This window comes from Nicotiana tabacum, chromosome 20, assembly GCF_000715075.1.
Source record: "Nicotiana tabacum cultivar K326 chromosome 20, ASM71507v2, whole genome shotgun sequence".
Taxonomy (NCBI): domain Eukaryota; kingdom Viridiplantae; phylum Streptophyta; class Magnoliopsida; order Solanales; family Solanaceae; genus Nicotiana; species Nicotiana tabacum.
In genome coordinates this window covers 19,815,918-19,832,254 of record NC_134099.1, presented here as the reverse complement: position 1 = coordinate 19,832,254, position 16,337 = coordinate 19,815,918, and the positions used below count along the sequence as shown (strand labels likewise).

The window sequence follows — 16,337 nt, the reverse complement described above, 5'->3', positions numbered from 1 at the left end:
GTTAAAGTGTGACTTCTCCCGTAGTTAGGGGCGGGGGTTAAGTGTCTGATTCGACAATGAACACTAAATGAAAGAGGCAAATCAATTTTCTCACCCGCATACGATTGATTGGAGACTTATTCAGTAGGTCCTCCTTCCCTACAGAATGGAATTCCAGGGCGTCTTGCTTAGATCGCATTTGCTTTCCCTTACTCCTGAATAGTGAAATATTGAGCCTTTTTTGTTCAACCCAAATGTTGGAGTTCCAGAGCACACTCTACATTTCCTTCTTCATGCTTCTGTGCCAAGAATGATACAATTGAATCTTCTGAAGCTGATATGTAAAATCTCAAGGGCTTAGAAGAGGCTCATTTATACTAATCAAATTAGTACTCGTGCGGAAGTATTTCCCCTATCATAGAAGGTGTGAAGCAGGCAAGGTCTATAAAGAAAACAAGCAAAGCAAGTTCCAGGGATGCGGGCAGAGGGGGTTTTCTCAATAGTCCAAAACTAGTGATATAGGCTTCTCCAGCAAAGAATCGACGTATGCCGAGTAAACTACAATTTGTGGCACCATATCCTACATATCCCGAAGGGAAGTCTCCAAAGTGGGATTGTATATTAACTTAGTCTCCGATGAAGAAGGTTCAGGCATGCTTCGACTTAGCCCTATGATCCGCTAATTCATCTCTTTTTCTGGTATTCCGCAAAGGAGGTAGATAGGGTCAGTGAAATCGCCGCCGAGAGCAGAAGAAAGGGTTTTCAATTTAAGGTTCCCGCTCCTAAAAATGGGTATTAAACAAAGGACATAGTGGGTTAGGTAAAACCTCTTTTGAGTGGAAAGATCTATCAAAGCAGAAAGTCCAAAGGCAAAGGTTTTTTTCAATGCATATGCTTTAAAAGTCAGACTTGGAATATATTATTTATCTGTACTTTATTAATGGGATAGGAATTCGTAGTGGGACTTTCATAGATCATTCGAGCGAGAAAGGTGTCGCGTCGGGGCCTCCTCAAGGTCATTCAAAACCACTTGTTAGCTGCTTATTGACCATAGCAACACAATGTTCAGTGTTGGGGTAAAGCACTAGCGAGAAGCTTCCTTTGGGATTGTTTTCCTAGACAATTTTACTTTTTTGCGCTTATACGCTTTTCTTTATCTTTGATGTCAAGCCCAGTCCTAGTGACCCATTGGATTGGAAATCTCCCTTGGGCGGACTCCATATGGGGATAACTTGTTCCAAGTAAAGTCCAGGAATGAATGCTTATTAAGGAATCGGTAAGCTAATGTCCCATTACTGGGTTCCATCCTCTGGCAATTATCAACTCGGGAATGAACAAAGTCGCTTCACTTCAAAGTAGAGGTTTGTGGTAACGGTGGACTGATAGATCAGCTCCAAGGCCTGAGTGCCTAGGTTGCAGTGGTAAGAGTCCCTGCCAATGAGTTCCAGCTGCCATAGTCTTCGATAAAAAAAAGGCGTCTGAGTAAACAGAAGTGAGATCTTTCTAGTTCTTGAACTAGCCTTCCCCATCTTGAAGTCAAGTGAGGAACTCTTTATCTTATATAGGCTATTTTGCCTTGAAATCCCATTCTATACATCATATTCTTTTGTGTAAGTAAAGACTAGTAGAGCATTCTCTTGCATCAATTCCTCTCTCACTCACGATGAAAGCTAAGAGCTTGCTCGAAGATAGACTTTACTTTCTAGTTGTAATCTTTCCTATCCTTTAGTAGGGGATAGGTTCATAGGAGGACTTGGTTACATAGGAAAGGAAGGGCTTAAACTAGAAGGGATAAGAAAGGAAATTTGCAACACTCTTAGTAGAAGGCCGAGTTGAAACTCCCTCTATCATCAATTATTGCGTACAGGACAAACAAGTTATTGAGGGCTCTTTATGCCAAATACTTTTACACTAAAGGAGATAAAACAAGAAATATCCTAAGCAATAAATATCTTCCTATTGATACTAGCACTAGTGGGACTGGCTCCCGGGGAAAAGGAATTACACTAGATCTTGGCAATGGCACTCCAACAAGCTCGACAGGGAGAGAAAGAAGAGAAGGAGAAGAGGAAGTACGACGAAAAGGGTATGAGATAGATTGTTTATAGCGATTGCAATTGCTTATTTGGTTGGGATTACCAGCCTGACCAAAGAATAAGATAAAAAGAAGAGTTCCAGCCTATGGCTACAGGCCCATTAAGAGCTATACCTGGAGTCGAGCTAACTACATAGGCAGATGAGAACTTTCCTAAAAAGCCTAATTGCAATTAACCGCATTGGAAACGACGAATCACACTCTGAAAGGAGGTTCCCTCCCAATAGATGTCAGGAGGGAGCAAGGTGTGATTGCTCTGTCATCCTCCGACCACCCCCTTTTCCACCTCTAAGTAGTGGTGTTGGTGTGTCTCGTTGCAATCTTTCTGGTCAATCCCTTTCCTGAACCATAGGTAAGGGATGACAGGAGATGGCCCCTATAGCAAAATAAACCAGCCCCTCATTTGAGAGAGTAAATAGAATAGTGTCGGGCTTACGACAATCTGACTTTTGAATGACTAAGCAACTACTAAGCTCTCGTCCACCCCCAAATAATTAGGGTAAAGTGTTCATTCATACCTTCAACAGCACCGAGATATTGGCCTATGACCATGTTTACTTCATCTTCAAGAGCAAGCATCCTAGCTTTCAGGGCCTCAGGCAACCCTGGATCCTTTCCTACTTCCTTAGTGATTCCAAGAAGATGCTTCAACCTTGTTAAGTTTTAGTTGGCTATCACGGCCCAATAAATATTTCCAATTTCGATATGGAATTGTTGAGCAGTAGGTAAAGATAACCTCCTTTGAGGTACACTGTGTGGATCTGGGGGCTGCTTCTGCACTGGCTTTGCTAGCTTGCATGATGGGCTGTAAGACACTCAATCAATCGGGTTCTATCCCACCCTTCCTACTTGATCTACACATTCACGCCCTTTAGAGTTAAGGAATGATGGTTAAGAGTTCTTACTTTTGAGTTCCCACTTTGAATATTTAGAAGGCTATAATAATACCTTAATGAATTGAAGCGGATAAAGCTCAACATTTCTCTAATTTGAATCAAAAGTTGCTTTTTACTCCTCCGCCTTTGATGGCCGGTTACATCCAATGTTTTCTATGAGGTTGTCTTAAAGTCCTCTTTGTCTAGGCAGAGGTATTGCCCTTTTTGAATACATTTGACTTGGTGCTCACTTGTAGGAAGAGTTCTCGCTCTGAAGTCAAGTCTTTTTTGGAGCTCCTTCCAAAGAGATTGGGATTAGACTTTCAATTGGATGTGTCTCGGTCAAATCATTAACGACAGATCCCTGCAGACGTACTACTTTCAATCAAACCTTCTCTCTTTTACCTTCTTGATTGATTGATAGTGAGGCCTAGGACTTTCTTCCTTAGATTTGTTGAATTTACTCTGTCTTCACGAATTGGATTTCAACAAATATCTCGGGGCGACTTTCCTTTCAATCGATCGTGAGGGGGGTTTCCATTTTATTACTCGGGTAGAGTGAAATGGCTAGGCTCCCCTATCACCTTTCCTTTCGGTGATATATTTTGCCTTAGAACTTACGAAGTAGACGTCATCTATTGAGTTGAAGTGAAGTCTTTTCATTCCCAATTCAATTAAAGTTGTTCTCACTAAATCCCGATCTGATCCCGTTTGAATGGCAGGGAGAAATCCTGATCTTCCAATTGCGTCAATACAATAAGATAGATGCCTGAATCGCTCCGTTGCTTTATACATCCTAAAAAAGAATGAATAGGCGAGAGGCGCCCAGATGGAAAAATTACGATAGAAATAAATCTTGGAAATGAAGGATGAGCTCGCAGAAATAATGAGATCATAAACATAAACTATAAGATAGACTTCAATGTCTGTCAATCGGTATTCTATATGATGTGATGTTGCTAGTTTCATCTGCTAGTAAGAGAAGCTATGGTGAATGAATCTTTCTTAGCTAAGGAATGTTTGTTGGACACCCACACATTTCCTAGTTCCGGCTAGCGCTCCTCGTTGCCTTTGTTTGCACGGTCTCATCACTTAGTGGTCTGGCATGCAGTTAAACAAGTTGACCCTGAAAACCGCTTTCTTAAATATGCTGTACTAGGGGACAATGTAGGAGGATGCTCGTGTATATGAAAGAATTTTGGGTAATTGGCTTTTTCTTTCCTATCAGAAATCTATGATTTCCCATCAAGGTTCAGCTGTGAATTCGCAAAGATGTTCAGGGTTCGTAATTTGAGTAAGGATCTTTCACCTATCTAAATTCGGGCTCTTATGAAATCTCACCATCCCTATGGTACTATGGTTGTACAGCTACTGTACTGTATAAAGAGATTTTTCACTCTTTGTTTTGTAGAGTAGGGGGTTGGGGGTTACCGTGCTCTATCTAGAATCGACCATGTTAGAAGTGTTAAGGTAGAGAGGTTGATTGTGCTTCATGTCTCCCAAGAGCATATTGTTCTGAGTGAGGGTAATGTTTGCTATCGCCGCTTCCTGTTTTGCTTTCTTAGCGAAATGCTTGCATCCGTTCACATCAAACATCGTTCTTTTCCCTTTTGCCCCTACCTTGGTGTTGACCCTAGGTTCACTAGCTTCCTTTCCGGTCTCGTGTGGGGAGAAAGTTAAGCCATTCCACTAAAATACTCTTTATTTATTGAGCTTTCTCAGTCTTGGTTTGAAAGCCTTGACAATTCAGTTCGCATAGTTCGTAGCCATCGTTAGAGGAAAGAACTTGTATTACAAAGATTCAGAAACTGTAAATCTGGTAATTCATACGAGGGTGGTGGGTCAGAGGAGATTCCCTTGCTTTAGGGCAGGAATAGTGGAATGGTTAGGGGGCCTATCTTTAAGCAGCTGGCTTCCACGTAGCTACAGTTGCAGAGGGTAGTCTCTAAAAGCTACAACAGTCTCTTCTTATTATTCTCCGAAAACATACCTAGGTTTTGGCAATCACTCTACTGACAGAGAACCTAAGAGCTACCAATAAGCCTTTAGGTAGGAAGAGAAAATGGTAAATGTCGTCTTCCTTTACAATGACTTCTTCCTTTCCTCTTCACCATACGAAATTCTAGCTCACCCTCGGATCAGGGGATACCTTAAGTCAGCAGCTTCCTTTGAAGATAGGGCATTTACATAAACTCCGAAACCGTACCCAGGGAGCTTACATCAGGAAACTCCCAAGCTTGCCAAGGAAGGAACAAAATAGAGAAAGACACCATCCAACCGCTTTTTTATGCGCGCGTACCACTTTTGAGTATCCTTGCACTGCTATCTCCCTTAGATCATTGGCTACCAAAAATACTAGAACTCAGGAACATCAATATGGTTAGGGATCATTAAGGTACGACCCTTATCCTATTCCTTTCTGCCTTTTGAATGAATCTAGAACCTCAATTAGCAGACTCATTAGAAACCTTTCTTGGAAGACTCAATTCATTAGATAAGCCTAGTACTTAATCACTGATAGGATCATTCCTGAAATTAACAAATAATTAATGGTCACTTTGAAGCAAGTTGATACTAGAAGACTAACCTCGTAGCTTACTTAGATCAATCAGTTCAAGCATTGACAAACCCGCCTTCCTTCTGTGTTCAAGACATAGTCTCTTTCTGCCTTTGTCGAACTGCCTTGACGCCTTGGCAGGCTTTGACCTGCTTTCCTTCGCTTACCCGAGAGCAGATTCTTTATTATCGACTTTTCGCGATTGATCGCACCTTGCACCTAAAAGAGTCGGTCCTTGTGAGGATGAGGACTCTTCTCTTGATGTCAAAAGTGCTTAGTCATGATCTATCGTGCAGTTGATGATATCATTCTGGACTAGTTTCCAGGCATATGCCAACAATACATACCGCTTTGTCGTTCAGGAATTTCTTAAGATTAAGGTTCGAAAGGACCATGCGGCGATGAAGTATGAGTCTAAAACACTATATGCAAAGCTGCCTTAGCTTAATAGATCAACGAATCAGGAGATGACTTCTTAAACGTTCACGAATGGAAAAGAGTTGCTTTAGGCACGGACCACAAACCCACGAACCTAATAGTTGGATCTATGAGGAGACAGGAGAAAGCCATTCATTCCGGTCATTGAGCCCGGATTGAGGATTAATTGAACTAAACCAAAGACTTGATTATATATAGGAGAAAGGTGTTCTCATACCCAGATACCGCTTTGTGGAAACCTAGAACAAAAGAAAGTCTCTTTAGGATGGCTCTATCCTAGCTAGACCGAGTCACAACTACTTATTACAGAAGACTCAGGCACATTTCCCTATACTTCTCCTAAGTAACATCAAAATACTCTTTCAGCCGATTCGAAAGCAGCAATAGATGAGATTGAATCAGACAGAAGGTTCACACCTCCCCCTGGGGGATTGGGGAGTTGAGACTTCCTTGCTCTTAGGCCCGCTGTATGGCCAATAAGATCAGGAAGAAGGAGATTGGGTTCTTCCTTTTATCTGGATTGACTCTAATCGTGATTTTGACTCTATTATAATACCTCCCTCTGTCGCAATAGAAAAAGAGAATGGAGGTGACTTCGCTACACTTGTTTATAACTGGAAATTCCAACTCGAAGGCCCTAGTACTACTGACTTTGTACAAGAAACAATTGAAGCCTTTTTTCGGCATCCCTTCTCAGACGTCTTATTCCTTGCCATAGTAATGTGCAATCAGCTACTTGGCACCTTCCCTTATTCTCCTTCCTTTCCTTTTAGATATGAGGTAGTACTAATTAATTCTTGAATTGCTCCTATTAGAAATAGGGATACTCTTTGGTACAAAAGAAGGATATTCCGAGCCTGTGCACATCCCCTTGATAGCTTTGTTTAGCCTCATTTACTCTGTTAATCCATCCGTATTGGTTATGGCTGAAGCCGATCCTCTCCTTGGTACTTCACCTAGTGGTTAATCTCAAGTCTCTTCTCTCGACTGAATGGGCCTATATCATTAGAACAGGTGAGGAAGACCTCCAATCACTGCACTGGCAATTCAAGATGAACTCCTTCGATGCCAACAATAATAGTACTAAACTTTCAAAAGAAGAGAGATGAGATCAAGCTTTGAAGTTGGTAGCTGAAAGAAAGCTGTTTGTGAAGGTCAGACCAGAGCATAAGGAAGGAAGCTCACTTAAAAGCGAATTCCAACTACTATTTTAGAGTACCAAAGCTCAATGGCATTGATCACACCTACGGCCAGAAGAAAGAAAATACCTAGCGCCCCGGTCCCTCCATTGACTGACTGGCTTAGAGGGCATTCCGCACAATGACCAGTGCAATTCGCGCATCTATCGGTAGAGGGTTTAGATAAAGTAAGTAGCTCGCAAAGAGGGAGTTCCCTAGCTGGTACCAATAGATAGACCTACTAGTATGATAAGCAAAGGCGGTTGAGAGTGGAAGGAGTTAACCTCTTAGCCTCAAGGTGAAAAAATATAGCAACTGACAAGGAGTAGCTATATAGGTACCAGTTAGAGTGCCAATCTAGTATAGCACTGCTAACAGGACGGTCAGTCGATAGCGAAAGCAAAATTTCTCACATCTCTATGACTCTTTGTTCTCATGACCTCAAAGTGATTGACTACATTCAATATAAAGGAGAAAAAAGGATTTATCCCCCTATTCAACTACCCATCCAAGAGCATTTGGCTTCAGAATACTTTATTCTTTTTATTTTTCTATGGACTGCATAAATCTTCTCTTCTACCCCAAGGGAGGATAATCTCTTTTGGCAGCTCAATCCTCACGGTAATAATTATGTCAATTCTGCCTAAAAATCTCTTCAGGTGATCAAGGGGGCTCCCTTTTTCAATAGATGAGATTAGTGAAAAAGGTATTATCTAAACGCTTCTTTACTCTGGCTTGCTCTTTCAAATAAAATTTTGGCCTGCAGTAATGTAATCGGGATTTCATCTCTTAAATTCTTTTTTCTATGAAAGCAAGAGATGGAAAGTTTTGTTAGAAATTTTGCCTTATTCCATGAGATCTAGAAACACTTATGCTACTTTCTCTCTTCCCTAGCGCTCTTTTTTTTTAGTTTTTTCAAAGGGAAATGAAGGCCTTCCTTATAAGTTCTCGCTCGATCGAAAGGATATAACACATACGAAACCTTAGCTTCGCTGAATTTATGAAGTCTAACCTTCACCACGACATTAGTGTCATAGCTCTTCGCGCTTCCCGCATGCTTTTTTATAGATAGATAGTAAGGGGGGATGTGGCACGGAAGATTGGTCCGCTCCGAAAAGTTGAGTTTTTCGGTTTGCCCCCCCTATGTGGTCAGCCTTCTTACCAGTCTGCCTCCTTTCTGTTGATGGAATATCAATACCCGAGCTCCAGCTTTGCTTGCGTTTTTCACTGGCACTCGCCAGATGTATCACTCATCCCGCTCCCCACGGAGCGGTAAAGAGTCTTTTTGTGTGTTATAATCTTTACGGGAATGAATCGCATATGTTAGTTGAGAATTGCTCGGGAATTCATTGATAATGACTTTGTCAGAATCTAGGGAGGCTATTCTTCATTTTTGTCGATCGAGGCGCTTTCCCTTATTCCACTCGTCCAGCCCTCTTCACGAACTTGTACAATTGATGCCACAAATATAGCCAACTCTATTATCAAAGAAATAAGGAAAATGGCGATAATTTGGCACCAAATATCTGGAAGTGTGGAAAAAGCAGCTGTGAGAAGCGGAAAAACCATAAAAAACGATGATTGTTCGTGGAGGTTTCTACAGAAAGACCCCATGGTTTTGGCAAACGGATCACAAATACAGGTAACTGGGAGCATACCGATAGAATGAACGAAATACGAACAGTTAACATAATATGATCATAGATCTTAGATCTTAGGTTGTAACTTGATCATGAGCGAATTTGTTGATGTTGCCCCCATGAAGTATGGAAAGTGCCAAACATTGGGAACTAGCCGGAGAGGAGTTAGGAACAGGAACAAGGAGAAGCGAGAACCACTTAAATGGAGGAATCGATTGTATTTTGTCCTTTGTTCCCTATAGCAACTAGGGATCATAAAGCACCAAGTTTGATGACTTATTAAGGGAAAGACGAAGTAAGAGCATGCTATTGGAGACGTTGCAACATATGTCGTGAAGGCCTCCATTGATTGTGTACGAACAAAATACGAATCCAAAGGCAGGGTAAGAAAGGGTTTAGCTAATAGAGATATTAACTCCTCCGGGAACCAGTAACGTGTAAACCATGTCAAACCAAGACCAATCAATATCCAAACGGAATGGATTCAAACTTCTCCTAGAATAGTTTCCGGTGTGAAATGAAATTCATAGGATATATATGAGTAATTCAAAGGATAAATATAAATATTTGATAGGATTCGATTTATTTTAGTAATGAACAAAACAAATAGGATTGATTATGTATAACAATTTCATCACTACATCGAAGGTTTTTTTGTAAATATATTGATAAGATAGCTTGGTATCCAAACATAAAAAATATGATCCTTATTGTGTACATAAGAAATTGGGTGGGTATAGGGCATATAACAAAAATGGTTTCCTTGATCATAAAAAAAAAAAGAAAAAGCAGACAGGAACAGTTTTATTCTTTAAACAAGCAGATTTTGGCTTCTTTTTAGGCACCCTAATTCTCTTGTTGGCTTTGATACCATGAAATAAAATAGAGAAAAAGACCTTCAAGATAGTAAATAAATAAAACCATTTTCAAGAGACAAACTCCAGTGAACCCCATTCCTCCCATTCATTGCCCTTTGAAAGAAGTCAAAATAAAAAAACGAATCTAATGCTCTAGTCGAATTGAAGACTTTCAACGCTCATGCTATTTGAAAGAGCTTTCAACATGGAGTGGAGACTCCATAACGTACACAAAGAGTAAGTGATCTATGAATATCATCCCAATTCAGGTCTTTTTCCGCACTTAAATGGATAACTCAAACCCTTACCTTGACCAGTTTGTAGTGGAAAACCTCAATGACATAATTGTTTATAGTCACTCACTGGAGGTTTGGAACCCTGAGTACAGTGTTCTGAGTGTAGCAGGAAAAGAGGTTGTACGTGAAAGAGTACTCACACGAAAGTGCTATTTCTTGGCCATTGGATCAGCAAGGGTGTGATTCAGATGGATCAAAAGAAGACCAGGTCTGTTGTGGACTGGGAAATGCCGAAGAAGGAGAGAGCAGGCAGCAGTGGTGAAGCTGGATGCTCAAAGCCATTTTAGATACAACAAAACAGCTCAAGAGGAGTAGAAAGTTGCCACAACCTAGGAGGGGTTTATAGGAAGCCAAAAAATGTGAGCATTTTTACATACTTCTTAAAGGGGGAGCGCACCAGGAGAACGTCGAGACGCCATCAGTTTGGAGCGCGAGGCCAGCAGAGCTTGCTATAGAGGAGATAAGTAAAGGATCGGCAGAGGGGATCTGGTAACGTTATGAATGTGGAGGAGTGGGGCATTTTTCTCGTTATTGTTGCAATGTTCAGACAAACGAATGCTGCTAGGGGAGTGCAGAATAGACCAGCTGAAGAAGGAAGAGTGAATGTTGTCGAGCCTAGAGCCCGGGAAGCTCTAAAGGTAAGTTCAAGTCGGAAACATAGCGGGGGTTCTCAAGCTTAAGAGAGGAGACAGTTTCGATGTTGTTAGATTGTGTGGTAACGTCAATAGAAAGGAGGAGAAGATGGAAGGCTATATTCAAAATCTATGTCGGAATTGGCAAGTGCAAAGATAATCATTGATGCTCGGAGTTTGGATAATATAGCATCCACGGATATGGTAGATCAGTTGGGGCTAAGAAAGTTAAAGTAGGACGTCTGGTGTGACGTCGTCCTTATGGACGTATTACATATCCTACTCGGAAGACCTTGGTAATACGAGTAGGGTTCTACCTGCGTAGAGAGAACACTGCTTTACTTTTAATAGGAAAGGCGGTTATTGCCATTAGAAGACTTTGGTTGGCTAAGGAGAAAAGGTGTTTGTTGTCATACCATTTCTGGACGTGGGAAAGAGTCCATAGAATGCTATGCTTAATAGCAACAAAGCCAACTAGCAGAGCCGATTAGGGGATCGATGTGATGTCGTAGCTTTAAGAGATAGGGGCGGAGGAAATCAGAAAGGCTTTTTAGGAACGAGGCCCCCTCCCTCCTATGTTGTAAAAGGGAAGTGCGGATCTTTATATTTATACGACACTCTTCCGACTTGATGCCGCCCCTGAATCCATAAGTACCGACTTGATTACCCCCTAAGATAAGAGGAGGATATAGAAGCAAATTTAGTTTCAGGTAGGAGCGAGTATACCCTGTAAAGCGGCTTCTCGCTTATCCCTATTTGAAAATGAGGAGATCTGACGTCAAGTGCAGGAATTGTTGTCCGTGTTCAAAGCCTACTTGACTAGCTCAAAAGGAAGCAGCTGGAGTGTATAGATGGGATTCGAATAAGAGTTGGGTGATTTATTTCCAATAATGCCAACGATGGATGATATTATGGATTAATTACCTATCGGGAGCGTGTTACTGTTCAAAGCTTACCTTATATTATTAGAGAATGGGGAAAACACTTATATTGCAAAACTTTCAGAGACGGGATGGAAAGTTTTTCATGAGAAGAGATGGTAGGCTTGATACGAACACAGCTGCTTATCATGCAACTTAGAATCAAGCAGTTCAGTTCGACTATACCCGCGTTAATTCCCTTATTTAAGACAGATGGAAGCAGGTTATGGATCTGTTCAAGTTGGTCGATCAATCCCTACTTTCTTTCCCCTGCCTCCGGACACCTTAGAATAGATTTGATTGGAAGGAGGGTAAGGAAAGAACACAGTGGTTTGACTGCTGTGATCCCAATCGACCTGAATCAGTGAAAAATGGAACTATTGAATCATGGGTGACTCCCTTTATCGAGATGGGAAGAATTGCAACATCGGCATTTCTTTCCTTCCCTAAATCGATCCACTAGTAGGTAGTGGTAAGAGAGATCCATTATGGTGGGATGGACCGTTCTCAAATTCCGGCCGACATTTTTGTCAATCGGCAGAAGACTCATGCATACTGGGAGGGTACGACTTCAAGGGATGGACTCGATCGAACGGCCAACCACTTGATATTTTTATAGGAGATGAAATCCAAAAGACCATTATTAGTATGTAGTAGATTAGCTCGAGTGCGTAATAGGTCTGTCGAGAAGAAATTAAATCAATAGATTGAACGGTAGATGAAGGATTAGAGGATGAGAGGGGTAGATCTACCCAATATGGACCGATAATGGATGGTCCCCGCCAACTACTTATCTCTCTTCCTCGCATTCCATTCATGACCTAACGATTATCCCTCTTTAGGGAAGGGAATCACTTGCTGGATCGAACCCAAGGATAGGTTTGATCGGCCGGGTGTTGGATCAAATGAACATTCAACCGTGTCATCACGGCAGTGATGGATGTCCAGCCTTTAGATCTCTTCTTTCTCAATAAAGGCGGGTAAGGAAAGTCCAAAGGCTAATCCGGAAACTACTAGCTAGAAGGCGAAAACCGCTTTTGCCAATCAAAGCCCCAAAACTGGTAATGGCACTCATGCCCCAGCAAGCCACCCCAACCCTACCGCCAAAGCTTGACTTTACTAAACAAGCAAGAAAGGCTCCTTCTATCTTATTAGTCAAGCGCTAACGAACAAGAAAACGGATATGCCCTAAAAAGCAACTTTGTGCAGCTGCTGCACCCTTACTTCTTACTTTAGAAAGATTGCTCGTTAGCTAGGCCGTTTTCAATAAGGCTCACGCTAGGCGCTCACCCTTTTTGGCTAAGCCGTATTGTATCATGCTGGTAATTTATTGATTCTTGAATCTTGCTTGGTTTAGGCAGGTAAGTGTTAAGAGGCTCTTGTTGGTTTTCATTAGGTATACATAGGTACACATAGGACTTTCTTGCAATACATAGTTGTTGGCTTCTAATCACATGAAGCCCATATAAATGTCCACTCCTATTTCCTCTAAAGCTCTCCATATGGGGAACACAATCAGTGCATACAAGGACATACTGAGTCATCTACCCTTGTATCTATTTGATGCATTATCACATGGTCGTCGTGCAACTCCTCGAGTATCATGTCTTTCGCTTGTCACTTGTTGCCACCAGAGTCATAAATACTCGAAGTAAGCTCCTGGCTCACCCCTATCTCTAAAGGGGCTTACGAACGAGCGGAGTGCTTACGGCCGTGGTAGCTGCGAGCCTCCTGGGTCTTTCTCTCTCATCTTTTTTCCTCCGCCTTCCTCTTGTAATTGACCCTTTCTTTTCTGCTACACCTATCCATCTGTCAGATTGACATCCAACTGGGTGAGCGATAGCGGCTCCTGTTTACTAATAGATCTGCCGCCGCTAGTATAACAAAAAAACACATAAGGATCCACAATATTAAAATATACTGATCACTGATCAGGATCATATAAAGCCTAGTATTCCCAGAAAGGATAGCCGTGATGTCCCTTCATGGCTGGCCTTTTCAGTATGGAGCCAAAGGCGATGGTTTCCAGCAGGCCCCCTTCTCTGGCTTTTCCTTTAAGTGACAAGGGGGGTGAGGTAAGGAGTAGTATAAGAGTGGTTCGGTCATCGATAAGCCTCTCCTTATTCATTCTCTAGGGCGGGGCTGCGGACCAACAATCCAGCAAAAGGGCTGAAAAGCTCCTTTATTAAACCTTCCCCTTTTAATAATAAGAAGGTAAGCATCAAAGCCCAGAAAACCCAACCTATACAAAGAGCTCTTTTCAGCCCATACTCCTAACAAGTGAAAGTTGCTGGCACCCACCATATCTTGCTTCGGGGCCAATCTCTTGTATCAGAGCAAACAAATTCAATGATTTTCTATATTCTATTTATTTCTTTTTATTGTTGAGTTTTTTCCACCACAAACAGATTTTCCGCATGGATTGGATAAAGTCCCCTGATCTCGACATTCAAGCATGAATCCCTTGAGCGCTTCGGCGGTGGATAGAAGCATGGTCAAAGCACTCTGCTGCGGCGAGCAGCCGGTTCTTATTGCATTCACCAAGATAGTCTTGCTCGCTCCTGAACTCTGCGGCGAGTTCAGCCACCACCTCCGGGTCTGAGCTCTGCTCGAGCGTAGTCAGCCAGCTTCGTGACTTTGCTTAGCTTCCAGCGTTGCAAAGGGATAACCTTTCACTATCTAGGCGCCCTCGAAGGAGGGGTCCCACGGACTTCTTCCCCGAAGGTCAAGCCGTAGTTCCTGTCCCTGGGAGAAGTGGAAGGAGTTAGGAGGATGGAGCGCCCTTTGCCCTAAGAAATAGGCGGCTTCGCCTTCAAGCCGTCAATAAAATCGAGCTAATATGTGATCATGACAGTACACTGATGCATAGGTCTTCTTTACTTTACGGCCTTTTGATTATGATGCATCATGAACGTGCCAATATGTGATCGGGGTGAGCGGTGGTTAGATATAGGGGCGGCTTCGCCGGCTTGGATTGGAAGGAAGGGCTTCGCTTTCCGATCGCTTTTTGAGGCCGGTTTGGATGAGCGTGGGCAAGTTCGGGATTCACTATCGCTTTCCGCTTGGAGCGGCTCACCCCCTTGTCACTTAAAGGGCGAAGTCGCCGAAGCGAGTCTAAAGGCCAAAGAGTCATCTTTGAAGGCTACTATGCATCCTTATTCATAGTAGAGTGTAAGGTAGGTTTGGGTATAGCAGGACTTGAACCTGCGACCATTAGGTTAAAAGCCCAATGCTCTACCAACTGAGCTATACACCCCAAAAAAGATGTAGTAGTAAATAAGGATTGGTACGGAAAAGAGGCCGGCCCCCCTTCTTCTCATCATATTAAAGGAGCGCGGCTCTGTATGAGGCTCGTACTGCAGAGCAAGCGGAAGAAAACGTAAGGTCGCGCGTTAGCACTCCTGCAAGAAAACGGATGCGCTAAGGCGCAACTTCGCGCAGCTGCTACGCCCTTGCTTCTTGCCCCTTATTTCAAACTCAAGGAAAGCCTTGATCGATATGAGAAAGATGCGCTCAAGCGCCCAACCTAGTAAAGGGGCTTGGGCTCGAAAGCCGGCCTTACTCAACAAGCACCTTTCTTAGTAAGGTTGCTTGTTTCCACTCATTGAAGATTCTATCTACAAAAGAAGGTCAACGGGGGATACTCAAATAGCTCTCACTGACACCAGAGAAGGTGAGGTCGTCTTTCTTTCCAGCCGCCATACGGTTCGCCTTAAAGCCTTAAGGATCAGGGGAGGAGCAGTTATCTATGTAATTACGTTGTTGGCCGTTGTTCCGGTCGAGCACTCTCTTTTCTTTGTCCAATTCCGTCTTACCAAACAAGACTGACTTCTTACCAACCCGCGAAGGGTTGTGAGGCTGGACCAGGTACGAAGAATGAATCTATATCTGTGCACGGAAGTTGCTGGCCGGCGGCCGCTCAACTGTTCGAGCGCAATGCAGTGGTGTTGGTTCCGATTCGACAAAGGTAGAATGCCTGGTCGAAGGTCCAGTACAGTAGGTAGCAGGCGTGTTCGTTTTGGCTCCCGAGCGAGAACGATAAATAGGCGATGCACCATCCTTGCTGCTACGTACGTTTTCCTTGACTTGACAGATTCATTCAATTGAACCCACACTCAAAGGAGGACCACAAGCTCGGGGCTCGACGAAACGGAAAGTTTCAGCATGTTGAAACTTCTTGGGGTTAGCAGTGAAAGAAAGAGCCCGGCATTCATTTCTTCATGAATATTCATAGCTGAGTCTACTAAAAGAGGGACCAGCCTCGTCGTGGTGATTAGAGGACACCTCTGATCGTTCACCTCTAATGTGACACGTTCCCTCCCAGTTATATGATCAACGGGATCAGTCGGCTAGAGAGCGGGGCTATTCTTCTTCCGTGGAGACAAAGTCGTCCCTTCTACTGACCGAACCCTCAGTTCGGGGGCCTTCGTCAACATGTTACGAAGCTCCAGTCTTCGGTGGGTCACCATTACTTGACTTAGAAAGGCGAACATCTGGGCAAGGGAAAGCGCAGTGCGCCTGGTGCAAATGGCTTTCTTTTTTCATGATATACCAATCAGAATGGAGGGTCCTACCTACGTACATGATTGATAGAATCACTACGTAGGGGGGCGGTCAACTTGATGCGGGAGAGGCATGAGTGCAGTTCGATCTTGTGGTGTATTCGTTTGTAGTGAGTAGGGCCTCTTTCTCGTTGATCAGTTCGCCTCCGCTCTATTGAAAAGTAGGAATTCCTACGGCGGTTTTGTCAACGAACGCGTCTCGGGCCGGATTGACTAACCTAACCCACCCTTAAGGAGGCTTTTCCATAGTTGGGTGTCCGCTTTAGTGTGATTTACGAAGGCTAGGCTAGGTTTGGTAATATCCAAAA

The 16,337-nt window shown here is 43.0% G+C and overlaps 1 non-coding gene across 1 annotated transcript; it reads right to left on the bottom strand.

The window, feature by feature from the left end:
- Positions 1-14,650: 14,650 nt before the first annotated feature.
- On the bottom strand, positions 14,651-14,723 carry TRNAK-UUU (transfer RNA lysine (anticodon UUU)). Its single transcript has one exon. It is a non-coding gene; the product is annotated as a tRNA-Lys (tRNA).
- Positions 14,724-16,337: the final 1,614 nt, after the last annotated feature.